General features: G+C 36.4%; 1 long non-coding RNA gene across 1 annotated transcript in view; it reads right to left on the bottom strand.

The window, feature by feature from the left end:
- LOC126941196 (uncharacterized) overlaps window positions 1-13,571 on the bottom strand; it is a 31,677-nt gene extending 18,106 nt beyond the window's left edge. The window contains exons 1-2 of the long non-coding RNA XR_007721134.1: window positions 13,462-13,571; window positions 11,932-12,138 (exon numbers count right to left, since the gene is read on the bottom strand). This is a non-coding gene — a long non-coding RNA (uncharacterized LOC126941196). The remainder of the gene's footprint in view (window positions 1-11,931; window positions 12,139-13,461) is intronic.
- Window positions 13,572-14,010: the final 439 nt, after the last annotated feature.

Here is a 14,010-nt window from a genome sequence, read left to right as displayed (position 1 = left end):
TCTTCAAACAAGTGATTAATGTGAAATGAAGTCATATGGGTGGGCCGTAATCCAAAGTGACTGGTGTCCCTATAGGGTGTGGAGATTAGGCCACAGACACACACAGAGGGAACACCAGGCGAGCACATGGAGAGAAGATGGCCCTCTACCAGCAAAGAAGCCTCAGAAGAAACCAATCCTGAAGATACCTTGGTCTTGTACTTCTCGGCTCCAAGATAGTGGTTAAGTCTCTCTGTCCCTTGTACTTTGTCATGGCTCCTCTCTGGGAAACGAACAGAATGTTGGCTATCATTTCTCAAATTATCCCTCAGGTCCAAAAGTCCAGAGAATGTTTTCAAGTTTTCTCAGTTACGAATATATGTGATATATCTCATTTATTTTGGAAAAGATACAGTTTGTAATGACATCAGTGGATGGTCATTTTAGATGTTCATGTAGAACTCCTAACACAGCGGGTTAAAAAGGAAACAAAGACACTTAATCTAGATTTATTTATTTTTATTCCTGATATGACATAGCTCGTGAAAAATGTTAAAGATTGTTTAAGAAGACAGAACGGTAAGTGGTTACATTGTGTACACACCTACTCTCCTAATGGGTATTGTGTCCGGATGTTAAAATATCCAGTGACAACATCAGTCACAAATTGAAAAGTACTGCAAGTGAAGCAAGTTAGATGAAATAGAAGAAAATGTACTCTTGGAATAAATGTGTTAGATTACTCACTCTGATGCCATAGATACGTGTGAATAGCTGAATAAAGTTATTTTACATAAGAGTGGACATATGCTATATATCTAAATTAATATGCCATTTATGTAATATGTTAATTAAATATCTGTAACAAAGTGAATGAATCTTAAAATTAGACATTTACATATTTCGTTTACATCCTTAGAATTTAGATACCTAAGTTTATGAAAAACTTTCCCCGTGTTAAGGAATATATGCTTTATTCATTTAAAATAGGTTAGTAGGAGAGGTGTGTGTCTGTGTGTGTGTGTGTGTTTGATGCATCTATTCTGCTTTTGTAATTAGTAAAATTTGCCTGGTTATTTTTCATAAATAAATTGAGGAAATGTTTCACCATAAGATTAAAAGAAGAGGGATGTGCTGACTGCTTGAAACAGTGTAACTTGTGTTCTCTTAAGTCCTTGGCTCCCTGTCATACCAATGAGTCTTCACAATGGCAAGAAGCGATTGTAGATATTCCCCTTGTGCTGAAGTCCAGACACTAAGTGACTCCACATTCTTCCCTTGCCTGTTAATGCAGCACGTGCCAGTGGAGCTCGGAGGTGGGAGGAAGAGTGCATGAGGATGTCATCATTTTTTCAATCCATCTGCTTTACTCTCCAAACTTTTCCCTTTCCATGTGGACATTGGAATCCTCTGGCTCAGGGGAGGGAAGCCATGGCCCTGCTGCTCCCCTGTGCCTCTTACTAACCAACTGGGTTAAGAGATCACACAGTCTCTCTGTTGAGGGAGAGAAAGGATGAACAGTCACAGATGAAGCCAAGTGATCTGACCCTCTGAAGTGGGATTTACGACCTAGGCGTCTTGGGCCAAAATGGGCCAATAAGAAATAGTAACCCTACTAGACAAAATTAGTAATTGAAGGCCACTGACAACTTCCCGTTTTTCTCTGGTGAGATTTTGGAGAGGGAGTAGCTGACTGCTGTTCATATCACACCAGCATCGTGCAGCAGCAGTGAAAGTCAAGAGGCATCACTGCCTGTACTAGAGAGAATCCAAGAGGTCCTGATGTCCTGAGAGGGGTACTGGAGTGGCTTGGGGCCTCCAGGGGGCAGATTAGACTCCATGGACCAACGCACAGAAAATGGTGGGACGTAACTGTGCTGCAGTTTGAGTAGAGGAGGGCATCGCTGTGACTACAATGGTAATTTAAAAATAAGACAAACCCCACCTTTGTTCTGACCAAGGTGACGAGGGACAAGATCAGGCATTATTTCGAGTGACAGTTGGACATAAAGAGTAAAACTGACTGAAAGATGATGCTGCAATTATCAGGATCAAGAACTACAGATCTATGTGTCAGCCAAGCATCACATCACCATCTTTTGAGCTCCTTTTCAACAGCTGCACAACAGATTGCAGATGAGTGTGGGAGGGGTGTTAGCCAAGAACACTTCCAGACTGAAGACACCAAGGACTGGGTTTCATCCCTGCTGAGACTTTCAGCGTCACTGCCTTGATAATTATGTCATTGATTAAGAGTAATAAATCTCATGTTAAAATGAAAGATTAGAACTATTATTCTCACAACAAAACCCTATGAATAAAATTGGATTGAGGAATCAAATTCTTATATTCACTCCTAATTATTTAGAAGCCAGGCTACAAACAAAGGCAACATTATTTATAAACCTGCAACTGTGAACGTAGCAATATTATTTTATAGGCACAAACCCAATCGAGCTCAACTCACATCAATCAGACAGTTTATGAAAACAGCTCCTTGGTAGGTTTTGAAAGAAAAGCTGTTAAAGAGCCAAGTGCTATGTTTGTGAGTAGCACAGTGAGTATTCTAGTCTGCCCTCCAAACTATAGTCTGCCCTCCAAACCTACCTTCAGTTTTTTAAACTTGTATCCAAACCACTATGAAACAGAAAACTCAATATTTAATGGTATAATACATAGTAAAAGAATGAGAAAGCACCTAACATAGCTACAGAAATATAAAATATTTTTTTTTACAATATCTATAAAGCTAACCACAGAAGTCAGAATAATGCCACAAGGCAAGATAAATAACACTTCAATAGGCAGGAATTCATGCATAAAGGACTAATGGAAAGGCCAAAATGTCAAATACCCAAACAGACACAAGTCAACCACAGAAGAGAGAAAGGGAGTGGAGGGGTGGGGAAGGGGACAAGTGATGAAGGCAGTTGGGAAAACAAGTTAATGTCGCTCCGGTTAAAGCCATCTATATCAAGAAATTGTGGACATGTGCAGAAGTGCCAAGGGCTCCAAATTTCCATCATCCAAGTAACATATTTTTGTGGATATCTGCTGTATCCTATTAGAAATTATGAAGTTCTTTTATCAAGGGAAAAATATGAAGGGCTACAGTACACTTGTTTGTGCAAGTGTCAAGTGTGAGAGTTTATGTAAGGGGATATATAATCAGAGTCTTTATTGTGTTGTTTAATTTAGCTTTGGGTGTTACAAGCTAGCCTTCATTGGGCCTTTGGGGGAAGAAGAAAAAACATTGACATAATCTACTGTGGATGAGCCTAGATGTCTGTGCAGGGGTGGGGAGAGGGGTACACTGCCCTTGATCTCTCCAAGAAAACAGGACACACAGTTATTTTGACCTGTTCCCACATGAAAGCTGGCAGTGATATGAAAAATACTTTCCTCACACTCGGACTCAAATTCTTAGGCAAAATACCATCTTTCTTACGTTTTGAGCAGCCAGCTATACAATGGAACCTCACAAATAATAACTGAGAAAGAAATGAAAACAATGTGTGTTGTGCAGAGATAACAAAATACGCACAAGAGAAAGAAGAGGTAAATGCCTCATGACCGAAGAACATTCTTTGTAAACCACATATTTTTTTTTTTTGTCTCATTCCAAAAACAGAAAAAGAAAAGTGCTGTTATTAAGGACTCAGTAGTGGGTGGTGTATAAATACCATCAAGAAGGATGTACTAATGATGGTGTCTTAAAATAAGTAAAGGCAATTTTTGTTGGCCAGAAGCCATACCCTATAATTTATTATGTTCAGTGCAAACAGTGTGATTCATTAGGAATCCTGAGAATGAGATGTGACGTCCGACATTATTCATGCAGGACATTGGAACTGAAGTTAATTATTTAAAAGAAAAACTGTGCAAGTAATGCCCTAATCATTTCCACTTGAGGCCACTAACAAAAGTCAAAGCAAAATTTCTGATACTTCGTACATTTAAACAGGGGTAAGGGGACACTTCAAGAATTAACTACAGAAAATATTCTGTCAACTTAAGGGTTATTATAGCAAACATGAGTTTGGTCATCAATTGTTACATGCCTATTTGCAATATTAACTTGTAGTAAAAATATTGATATACTTTCTCCATGTATTAGTCAATTATGTATTTTTTTGTATTATATTGAGTTTTCAGAGAGACTCCAGAACTCTCTCTCTCTATATATATATATTATATATTACATATATAATATATAGTATTATATAATATATATAGTATATTAGATCTATAAATGACTGTACTATTAGTAAATTAAAAATCACATGATTAAAATGAAACAATTTAAAAACATTATTTCAGTATAACTCAGGCAAATGTACACTTTCTATCTTATCCTATTTACAAGGTTCCCTAAGAACCAGAATAAGTTGTTTTTCTTTACATTCTCGTTTATAGAAGTCATTTCTTCTTTCCAGAGTCCTTTCTGGCAATAGTAATCCTGGAGCTTTTTATAGATTACATATTTCTGGAAAGCAAAGTCTTGTTTAAGTCTTGTTTAAATTTGTCCTCTTAAATATATATATATAATTATTATACATTTATATATAGTTTATTAGAACTGCTAAATTGTACTACTAATCTTATAGTACTAAAATCTAATTTTATAAAATTATCTGCTTATGTGAAATACACAGGGTGAATAATGTCAACAGCGATGTTAAGAGCTTAACATAATATAATGTTAAGTTTTGAAAACATTGAATTCAGTCTGTCAACTTAGGGCAGGGTGGTAGTAGAGGTTAGAGAATTTCTGAGTTTTGTGAAGACAACGAATGTTAATTGTTCAGATTCCAAATAAGTTCCTGGGGCTAGCATATATTCATTCACTTATAAAATTTTTATAGGGGACTCAAGTTGTTCCAGGAATCATGACATAGTATCATGAATATAAACATGGGCACACACAATACCAAAACATTATTATATTTTTGTCTATATTCATTCATGCTACTTTTGCTGAATTATGTCCTCTAAAACTAAATGCTAAGAAATGGGCAAAATAGGCCTGGCGCAGTGACTCATGCCTGTAATCCTAGCACTTTGGGAGGCAGAAGTGGGTGGACTGCCTGAGCTCATGAGTTTGAGACCAGCCTGGGCAACACGGTGAATCGCTGTCTCTACTAAAATACAAAAAATTAGCCAGGGGTAGTTGGGGGTGCCTCTAGTCCTAGCTACTTGGGAGGTTGAGGTAGGAGAGTTGCTTGAACCGGAGAGGCGGAGGGTGCAGTGAGCCAAGATCGCGCCACGGCATTCCAACCTGGGTGACAGAGAGAGATTCCATCTCAAAAAGCAAAACAAACAAACAAACAAACAAAAAAATAGAAAGAAGAAATGGGCAAAGTAAGCTGGATAACATGGTTCCAAGAAATTAATCACTAACAGATTTAGTTTAACAGACAGGATTTGTTATGGTTTTAAAAATTTTTTAAGGGGTTGGGAAAAAAAATCTCAATAATCTCTGATGCAAAAACAATATACCTCATTTTAAAAACATTTTCAACTATTGAGTGATAAAATCACAATGATTTTCCATTTCACCAATGTTTGGCAGTCTTTTTAAAGAAGCAATACCTTGAATGAGATGAAATCAGTACATAAATGAGGAAAAGTAAATCTTTATACAATTCTGTACTTATACATAGCTATATTAGTATACTATAATAATATTGAAAAAACTGAATCACTTTTCAGTAAGTATTTATATGGAGATCCTGAACTGGGGCATGCAATAAGAAAATCAACCTAAAAATTATCAGCCACCAAAAATATCTTGATTCTTCGCTAACTGCCTACTTAAAATATAACAGACTATTTACAAATACTTTAAAGAAAGTAATTACATGTTCTGGATAACATTTCTCCTGTTGTTACATTTTCTGTTCTTTTCTGGGAAGCTCTTAGCCCTATATAAGGAAATTAATTGCATCTTGTATTTTTTTAAATGATTAAGGGAATGTTTCAATGTGTACTTTCAGATTTCAGAGAAATGTTAAATAAAAAATGAGAGTGGCCTTTAAGCTTCAAAATTCAAATAACCTGAAGTCCAATGATGGAAGCACAAATCATTCACTCATTGTTGTATCACATAAATAGTTCATGGGCAAAAAATAGAGAGAACGGAAGAATAAGTAAAACTTTTTCACTTTGAGAACCATGATTTGACTCTTGGTATCCCCAGAAAGAGCTGACAGTGGGTGAAAGTCAGTATAAGAAAGATAATCCAGGGTTTCCAAACATAGTAGCATTGTTAACACAAGAACCGGTTCTGACAGGTGTGAACACTGAAAACTCATTATAAATTAGTCAGACTGTTCACATCATCAATTAGTTCCCAGCTCATTGATATTCAGGCTTCCTGTTCTTCCTTGTCTGAATAGGCTGTGAGTATCTCCCTCTAATAACCACTCTGGGGTCCCTTTGTGCCATAATCAATAGTTTCATTTTATTAAATTACTTCATCTTTCCGTTATGCCACATGTCGTAGGTGAAATGGAGTATAGAACATTTTAATATCTCTGATAACAAGAACAGTAAAAATAAAGCTAATTTAGAAGTCAAAGAAGTTCGAGACACCCATTTACACATGCATGTAATACAAGCTTATTTCAATCCTGTATAAACGGTATTATATATATTAGCCTTAATTCATGTAAGATGAAAATACAATTTGATCTGTTCATACCAGTTTAGTACCATTGATTTAGCACCTTTGTGCAAAGCATCAGCTTTTCAATAAAAAGTAAAACACAGCTGCCTATACTTCTTTTTGTTTGTTTGTTTGAGACAGTCTTTCTCTGTCACCTAGTCTTTAGTGCAGTGGTGCTAGCATGGTTTACTGTAGCCTCAAATTCCTGGGCTAAAAGCAATCCTTCTGTCTCAGCGTCCCAAATTACTAAGATCACAGGCACTTGGCACTATGCACAGCTCTTTTGAAAAAATGTTTTTGTAGAAACAGGATCTTACTATGTTGACCACGCTGGTCTCGAACTCCTGGCCTCAAGGGATCCTCCCGCCTCAGACTCCCAGGGCACTAGATTACAGGCATCAGCCACCTCACTCGGCCAGCCTATGCTTTTATGAAATGTTTGTTTTAATTATAGTTTTATATGTTTATATTTATATACATTATCTTAAAATAAAAATATATAACATAAATGTAAATTTTATATTATATTTATATTGTTATATCATGTTTATATTTATATACATTATATTCTTTTAGATTGCCCTGCATTATAATTTACATACAATACAATTTTTGCATTTTTAATGTAGTTTGATAAATTCAGATAATTGTAGATAGTCATAAACTCATCACCAATCAACAGTTCTATGACACTAAAAAGGTACATGGGGTTTCAGTCAATCTAAAATAAAAGCAAGGTTTAGATGTCAAAAAGAAAAAAAGTCTCCTAATTCCTCTTTGCAATACTTAATTCCCTCCTCTGACCTCTGGCCCTAGACCATCCCTGGTCTCTCAGTCAATATTGTATACAGGTTTTTTTTTTTTTTTCTTTCAGAATTTCATGAAAATAGAATCATATAGCATAGAGTCCTTTGTTTTTGACTTCATTTACTTGTGTTTGCATATATTAATTTTTCCAACTCATTACTAATTAGTATTCTATATGATGGAAACATAGCAATCTGTTTATAATTCACCAGTTGATGGTCACTTAATTGTTTTCTGTTTTCTGTTTCTATTATGAAACATGGTTTTACGAACATTCGTGTAGGAGTTTCTGTGTGGATGTGTGATTGTGTTTGTGTTTTGGTTTTTGGTTTTCTCTGGAGTACATACCTAAAAGTGGGATTGCTGGGCCACACGATGTGACTCTGGTTCTCTAAGAAAAAAAATGCCCACATGGTATTAAATGGGAAACATTAGTACTTGGGAGAATAACTGTGAGAAAATAGGGAGAGAAGCAAAAAAGAGAAGGCTGTGGGGGGTCTCTGACTGCAGTAAGTCTGCAGCAATGTGGAGGAGGTGGGTGAGATCTTGTGGAGTCCAATCCGGTGCAGTCAGAGAAGCCGTGGGGCGTCCTGGAGCCAAAGTCAGCGAATGGATGACTGACGCCCCAGGCTGCCGTTGAGGGTCTCTCTGGTAACATGGTCACACTCCATCACCATCTGGGGGCAGTGTATGAGGACCACAGGCTCACTACGAAATTCATGGTGTAAATCCAAGTACAACAATTGGGACGCTTGGTCACCTCTGCTTCCTGTCATTGGAGATCCGGGGAGTGCTTTCTCCCACCCGCCAGGTGTGTGAGAGGCTGCTGCTGTGTACCTCATTCCCACTTGTGAGGGAAGACAGGTTTCAACCGCTTCACATCTCATGTTTTTTCTTTTTGACTCGCTCCATCTAATGGAACACTGAAGAATCTTCTGTGTGGATGATCAACCTTAGAGTCTCAAGGGTGGAACCACGGGAATTATTAAGAAACTGTTATGGTGGTCTCACTGGCAAATGGCATTAATCCAAAGTTACAGTTCTCCATGTGTGCTCCTAGGGAGACACTCAGGGTCTCGGGTCCACTCAGGAGTCTGTGAGATCAGAACACTTTTCAGTTCTAAGCTTTTCACTTTCTAACTCTTATACATAAATGTATCATGGAATTTTCTAAATTCAACGTGACCTGATAGTTTAACTGATCTGATGGCTAATGCAATGTTTGCTCATCTATTCTGATGTTTTCTAGAATTTTCTAAATAGATGTAGGTTATCATATGTGTGTTTTAAGAGATTATTCATCCTATTTTTGAGCATTTCAACTGTGTTGTTTTCAGCTATCTTTGGTTACACCTGTAATAATCTTTGTGATGACATTATTATTCAATAAATCATTAGTTAGAAATCCCCAAAATTTATTTGCTGCCATACAAGAAATCAAGAATTACACTCTACTATTTTATTTAAACATTTTATAACTTTTCAAAATTTTTGAATTTTACCTAACACTTTATTTTAAAATTTAATACTTTTAAACTAAAGGAATGTATCTATTTTTAAATTTTAAAAATGGAAAACAGGAAACTGATTTATTCAATCCTAGCTCACTATCTATTTCTTAAGATGGTGAAAACACAAATGAACCTAACATATCAGAAAATTATCTCACCCATAGAATAGGAAATCTCCTCCAAAGCAACTGGGTAAAACTACAAATAAGAATTAAATAATGCAAAATGTCATAACTCCATTGACTTTATATATATTAACAACTTATCATTTTAGCAACAGGAAAAATAACACCATGGTGCTTGTTATGGCAGGATCATTTTGAAACCAATAATTTAGAATGGTAAAAATGGATTGAATAATTATCATAGATGTGATCAGCTCTTTAAAAGCCAAAGATTATCTGGTACATTTTTCCAATGCACAGATGAAAAGAACACTGATGCCTCTTGCTGGGAACACTGTCATATTCCATTGGTTGTGAAAGTACAGCTTGACGAGCATCAAAATCTTGTACAATTGACATTCCTGAATCCTTGTTGAAAGAAATGTCAGTAAAATAAATCAAGGCAGTGACATTTTCACTGATACAGCAACTCACCAAATGATAGGTTTAGCTGGAAGCATGCAAGATAAATTAATATTTTGTTTGCAGAATAACACATTTAACATTCAAATGGATGGATCTACAGATATGGATAGAACTTTCTTTTGCTCGTATTCATCTGGTATCCCCCCCAACAAATCGTCAAAAACAGTCATGAATTCCCGGCGACAATCATAATTAGTGCAGAAATATTGAAAATGATAAAAAACAAACCTTTTTTGAGTTGCATGGTTGATCTTGGAGCAACTTTGAATGCTAAACTGCCACAAGACACAAAGGACTTGCAAAAACACTGTGATCAAACTTTAGCCTGACCTCCACCTGCACTGGCGCATGTCCCAAAGCTGACCCCCAGTCCCTGAGCCCTTGTACTAAGTCTTAAGAAAATGCAACATTGCCAAACGGCAAAAATATACATTGTCCCAGCCTACATTGTCAAACCATTTTCAGTGATTCTCCACTCATCCCTCTTCTGTAATTTTCCATTCCTCTATAGCCCACCTAGTTCCTTTTGGTTTTTCCTTTTTTATTTTGAAACGACGTTGTTGACATTTGCACTAATGGTGCAAAACCGATGGTGGGTGATATTCCTGGGGTTTTCGCATGAATCAAGGCAGTAGAAACAAATTGCACAAGTAGTCATGAAACTCTTCACTGCCACAAGTTCCCAGTTAAAAGTAATGTCAGTTTTACTTAGTAATGAACTTTACTAAGCAGTAAGACATATTTAATGTTATTAATCCTGACTCCTGAGTACACATCTATTTAATATTCTGTGTAATGAATCTGGGAGTATATAAATCCCTCTGCTACATACTGAAACCCAGTGGTTGTCCTCAGAAAAAGTACATCTGTGGCTGAGTTTCAAGTCTAAATAGTTGCTTTTTTCACTCGATACTATTTTCAATCAGAAAAGCATTGATAGAAAAACAATAGTTATTCAGACTTACGTGTTTGTCAGATATATCTGAAAAAATGAAAAAGTCTCTAAAATATTTGTAATGCATGCATAATGCATGCGTATGACATATATACATATATCTCTATATATATGACTTTAAAGAAATACAATTTTGAAAAACTTATTTTTGCCATAGTGAAATAAATAGCTTCCATTACTTAAAAGAACTTTCACGTAAGATTTGTGACAATATTAATAAGCACATGTATTTTATATTATGTGATTAGAGTTGGCAACTCTTGAAAGATCTGCATGATTCAGTAGACCAACATTTTCCCAAATGACCCATTTGTATGGTTATAATGCTTTGTGTGGGTAAAAGATTTTCAAAATTTCAGATGTATCAATGGATTTTAGCGTAACAGATAAACAAGTTCTTTGACATAATTATGCATTTCACATTGCAAATACTCTTTTAAGAAACTGCCACTTGACAGTTTTAGTATAGTAGCAAATAAAAATAATCCATATTTATCTGAAAAAGCTCATTAAATACTCTTTCCTTTTTCAACTACCTTTCTGTGTAAGGCCAGATTTTCTCTGCATATTTCAACCAAAATAATAAACTGCAAAAATGTTCAATGCAGAAGCAAATGTGGGAATCCAGTGTCTTTTATAAGCTAGTCATTAAAGAAAATTTCAAAAATGTAAAACAATGTTACTTTAAAAAAGGATAACTTACAGTTGTTTATGAAACAGTGTATATTAACATGCATAGAATTTATTGCTATGTAAATGAATTTAAAATACATATTTTATCTACATATTTTTTAAGTTTTTCGGTTTTAATTCCAGAACTGGTAAATATCAATAGATGTAAAGCTCTGCAGGCCTGCTGATACTACGATGTTTAACCCTATAAAGGGAAGGAGGTCACAGGGCCAAAAATTTGAGAACCACTGACCTAAAAGAAGGTAATAGTTGTACAGGCAGTGAGAAGTTGCAAACTTCCATGTACATTTTAAAGAAATAATTGATGGCATTTCAAAAACAGCAACAAATTGGGGATAGGAGGGATACTGCAAAACACAGAGTGGTCATAGGCATGGCAGGAGAAGAGTGAGTTTCTGACATGTCAATTTTTAAAATGACTGTTTGACATCCAGGTGAAGAATTTGAGTTTTCAGTTGGATGCACTCATCCAGATTTCCATGAAGCAATTGTTGCTGAATGACACATTTCAAAGTCATTAGAATATTGACGACATTTAAGGACAGGGTAGCTTCACTCATCTCAGGAAAGGCGTGGTTAATCTACTGAATAGACCCACCCCATGCCCTAAATTGAGTCCATGCTCTTTTTCTACAACTTTCCAATGTGTAGCCTTCAGGTTTATTTATTTATTTATATATTTATTTATTTATGCATTTTCTCTCTCTCAGAAGCCACTGTTTTACTTACTTGGGCAACTGTGAAAGACTTTCGGAGAAACAAAATCCTCTCTCCATTATGACGCCTCTCTGGAAACGTAAACACTGAAAGTTCGAGCTAGGGCTGGACATGGCGGTCCGCACCTGTAATCCCAGGATTTTGGGAGGCTGAGGCGGGAAGATTGATTGAGTCCAGGAGTTCAGCACCAGACTGGGCAACAGAGCGAGATCCCTGTCTCTACAAAAAATAAAAAATTAGCTGAGTGTAGTGGTGCGCATCTGTAGTCCAGGCTACTCAGGAGGCTGAGGAAGGAGAATTACTTGAGCCTGGGAGGTTGAGGCTGGAGTGAGCTGTGATTGCACCACTGCACTCAGCTTGGGCAACAGAATGAGACACTGTCTCAAAAAAAAAATTAGAGCAAACATTTTCATTTTTCTATAAGTGTCAAGTTTGGTGTTCTGGCTGCTGGGTCTGAGGGAGAATCACAGAACTGGATCATTTCCTTGAGTAAACTCAGCCTTAGGTTTTAATTAAAATAAGATAATTATGTTGACGGAGATTGGATAAATTTTCAATATCTGAGTGGGTTCATTTCTTTATAAAAACAATTTCTAAGTGTCTGAAAACAGTTATAATGTGGTATTTTATACATGCACATACACACAAACACACATATAAAAATATACAGATACATATTACTATGTGTATATATATGTTGTATATTTGTACAAACATATATATGCATATATATAATTTTTTATTTCTATAACTGATGAGCGACTGGAAATTTTCGTTTGTGTGAAAATGCTTTGGTAAAAATAAGAAAAGTATTATCTTTCTAGCTGATCCAGTAATACATAAAATGCTTTTAATCATCCCATGTATAAATTTAATGTTTCTAAAGATGTCCCCCAAAATATATATGTATATATTTATACATATATATTTTAAATATATATTTACACATATATATTTTAAATATATATATATATATATATATATTTTTTTAAGACAGAGTCTTGCTTTGTCACCCAGGCTGGAGTGCAGTGGTACAATCTCGGCTCACTGCAACCTCCGCCTCCTGTGTTCAAATGATTTTCCTGCCTCAGTCTCCCGAGTAGTTGGAATTACGGGTGTGCACCCTCACACCCGGGAAATTTTTGTATTTTTAGTAGAGACGGGGGTTTCACCATGTTGACCAGGCTGGTCTCGAACTCCTGACCTCAGGTGATGCACCCACCTCGGCCTCCCAAAGTGCTGGGATTACAGGTGTGAGCCGCAGCACCCCACCAAAAAGCACTTTTAAATTCTTCTCTAATGTTTAATAAAATGCATTTTCTGTAAAGTCTTTAGCCTGTCTTAAACTAGTTTTTTAAATTTTCTCAAATACTCTCAATAGTATTAAAACCATTATGTGCAAATAAGAAATGGTATTTACTAATAACTGTTAAAAGTGTACTTCTATTTCTTATCTGGGCTAAACAGCTCTATATTTTCTTTGCCTTCATAAGTTTGATTTTGAGATGAGAAGTCTTTCTTTAGTTTATTCTAGGAACTTACCCAACTTCCTTAGTCCATCTTTGTCTATAAAGCTTCCCATTGTGGCACTGATGTCTGTGGAGCCTGAGGAAATTCTATTTCTTTACGACATAACGTTCTGCCCATTGTAATTCACAAGGAATTCTGTAATTTTAAAACAGTTGAAGATGTCCTTTTAAAAATATGCACGATTAGCCGTATTTTAAGAGTTTTACAATTAAAAAAAAACAAAAACAAAAAAAAATCACGGGCCGGGCACTGTGGCTTACGCCTGTAACCCCAGCACTCTGGGAGGCCGAGGCGGGCGGATCACAATGTCAGGAGATCGAGACCATCCTAGCTAACACGGTGAAACCCAATCTCTATTAAAAATACAAAAAAATTAGCCACGCTTAATGGCGGGCGCCTGTAGTCCCAGCTACTCGGGAGGCTGAGGCAGGAGAATGGCGGGAACCCGGGAGGCGGAGCTTGCAGTGAACCGAGATGGCGCCGCTCACTCCAGCCCGGGCGACAGAGCCAGACTCCGTCTCAAAAACAAAAACATTATGAAGTCAAACTAGCCAGGCTGTT

Source organism: Macaca thibetana, chromosome 18 (assembly GCF_024542745.1).
Source record: "Macaca thibetana thibetana isolate TM-01 chromosome 18, ASM2454274v1, whole genome shotgun sequence".
Taxonomy (NCBI): domain Eukaryota; kingdom Metazoa; phylum Chordata; class Mammalia; order Primates; family Cercopithecidae; genus Macaca; species Macaca thibetana.
The sequence above is the reverse complement of the archived record's forward strand: the minus strand, read 5'-3'. Positions and strand labels throughout refer to the sequence as shown.